This window comes from Hypanus sabinus, unplaced genomic scaffold (assembly GCF_030144855.1).
Source record: "Hypanus sabinus isolate sHypSab1 unplaced genomic scaffold, sHypSab1.hap1 scaffold_1320, whole genome shotgun sequence".
Taxonomy (NCBI): domain Eukaryota; kingdom Metazoa; phylum Chordata; class Chondrichthyes; order Myliobatiformes; family Dasyatidae; genus Hypanus; species Hypanus sabinus.
In genome coordinates, this window is record NW_026779390.1 from 91,940 (window position 1) to 94,544 (window position 2,605).

General features: G+C 45.7%; 1 long non-coding RNA gene across 1 annotated transcript; it reads left to right on the plus strand.

The window, feature by feature from the left end:
* Nucleotides 1–809: 809 nt before the first annotated feature.
* Nucleotides 810–2,325, plus strand: LOC132386819 (uncharacterized). The gene is made up of 4 exons (XR_009509678.1): nt 810–874; nt 1,070–1,111; nt 1,440–1,483; nt 1,843–2,325. It is a non-coding gene; the product is annotated as an uncharacterized LOC132386819 (long non-coding RNA).
* The last annotated feature ends 280 nt before the right edge of the window (nt 2,326–2,605 follow it).

Below are 2,605 nucleotides of genomic sequence, written 5' to 3' on the forward strand. Positions count from 1 at the left end.
GACATGTTACATTGATCAGCAGTTCCGGAATTATCCCACAGATCAGGAGTCACCTGTGGTCAGAATCAGCATTGAGCTTTCCCCCTGAAATGGGAACATTTGTCTGAAAGACACTTTCCCCTGGAAAACCGTCATCCAGTTGGCCAAAGCAATTCTTTCTCTGTTAATCCCATTGTGGTCACTGTTGTTGAGATCGTGCAGGGCTGGAACCGGGCATCCGATAACCGGGACAGTATCAAGGAGTAACCGGGCAGAATGCAATGGAATGATTGGAGCCGTTTTCACTCTGTGTATCAGCGCAGGAAAGTCAACTCCTCCGGAATTCATGTTTTGTACATTGTTTCTGTTCATTCAGGATCAAAGATCCCCCACAATCCAGTACGACACGAGCATCGATTCCGGACGGAACAGTGAGTGAATTGCATTTCATCTGTTCTGTTACTGGGCCCCTGGAAATCTCAGCATTTCATTTAGATATGGCAGTTCCTAGTGCACAGAATCTGCAGGGTTTCATCCGAGAGAATGGTCACGAATAGTGTTGCTTGGGTTGTTGGGTTGTCCGGTTAAATAAGTAAATATTTTCAACACAGGATTACAATATCATTGGCGGGGCGGTATGGTATTTCCCTTTCTGTATCTGGCCTAAATTATTGGTCGTCTATACAGGGGGTGACCGGTTTCTGGCGTTTGTGGGAATGTAGTTCGTGCTGTCGCTGGCATTTTGTTTTGTGGCCGCATTGACATCCGCTGTGTTAACAACGGCCCATGATGCTCTTCACCGCTGTGACGTATCTGTACTGTTCCCGCAGGCACCTTGGATACAAACACCGTGAACTCATCGGGAACCTATGAAAACCTCTCAAGGAATGAACAGGTTGGATCTTTGTATTATGTTTATGATCTCAGTCATTGTTTCAAAGATAAGAAGATAAGTAATGTGATGGGTCGCGTCCGAGCAGCAATGAATGTGAAGATTGATACACTCGGGGTTTACACGTGGAGAGACAGAATACAATTGTCGAGCGCAAGGTTAAACGTCACAATAGAAATCTTTAATTTCTCTTTTCAGGGCGCAAGGCACAATGCACAAGATGGAAACTCCACTTACACGGTGAGGAATTATTTGCGTCTCTCCCTTTTTGAAGTAATTGTTTCCAACTCACACAGTAAGAAACAGACCCTGAAGTGAGACATTCGACAGCGAGAATGACGTCGAAGAGGCGGCAATGCGGGCCGCAGAAATGGCGGATGAACTCATGAAGTATCATGTGTTAGTCTGGACTGTGGAACACAACCTGGTCCCTCTGTCCCACGGTCTTTCCGAGCCGATTTGTTACATGTGTCCACATCCTTTTCGGAGTTCTTTCAATTCTCCTCCCTCACAGACTGCGTTTGTTATTAACTTTTGCTAATCACAATGATTTATTTCCGTTTAACAGGGACTGGTTCTGGGGGATCGATCTGTTTACAATGATCTGAAGAGGTAAGTGAGCAGAACACGAGGCTGTCGATGAAAAATGTGACTTGCAAAAGGAACATGTCCATCATGGCCAAGCCGATGAGTTGAGCAGAGCCCCGGCTGTGCGTGCTGCCAAGTTACCCAGTGATTAACAGATGAGAGACATGTAACACTGTGGGACTGGGGTCAGGCGTCGGCGGGCAGCAAACATTGTTATTCAGAGGAATAATGGTCCTGGGCCTGTGGCCTTGCGAAACAGACAAATGGTCTGCAAATTCTCTTTGACACCGAATAAGTAAATATCGCCCGTATTTGATCTCACCATCTTTATTTCCTTCCAGTTGCCGAGAGAGCCAACATGAATTGTTTATTTATTCCGTCAGATGACGTCACTGTTGAATAGAAGAGGACGGTTGGCCGGGAATTCACACATGAGAAGGACAACCATCGTGGAAGAAGCCACCGTGCCACACGTCTCTTACTTTTTATATACGACCGTTATCCGTGTCTCCGGCATCTCTCTCTCGAGTGTCACATCTTCACTCCGAGACATCACTGAAGGGTGTGACACATTTTTTTATCGTAGCGGCTTAGTTCTCTCACTTCAACCTAGACTCGTCCAGCCCATGATAGGCAGCCTCACGCTTTCACCAACCTTTGCCCTCTCAACTTTGCTCTGCGTTACGATCTCAATAAACTCATTGTCCACATTATAGGCGGTTCAGTTTCTAAAGACATGTTTCGCACAGATCTGAAAAGTAGCAGTGTGTGACCCTCAACCTTCAGACAAGCCTCTGTTTTATCTTGTCCGGGAGACTGGTGCAGCGGCTGAAACGGTCACGTGACAATAATTCCAATGATTCCGCCCTTCCCGTCCCGGCTCTTCGTATCAGCAAGTTATAAGAATTAGCTCACTGAATACTGAGCGATATGATGTGAGTCTCGTCTTATCCAGCAACCAGATTTTTATCCGTGACATCCAGCCCTATTTATTTTGGGATCATTCTCCAATGTTAAAAAGTTTCAAAGGTAGAACCTAATGTCAGAAAATCGTTTTCTTGTATACAGCCGATTGGAACACGCCCTCTGATACATAATGCATAGCTATTGCTCTCTGTATATCCAACTTTCTCATCCACGATTTCA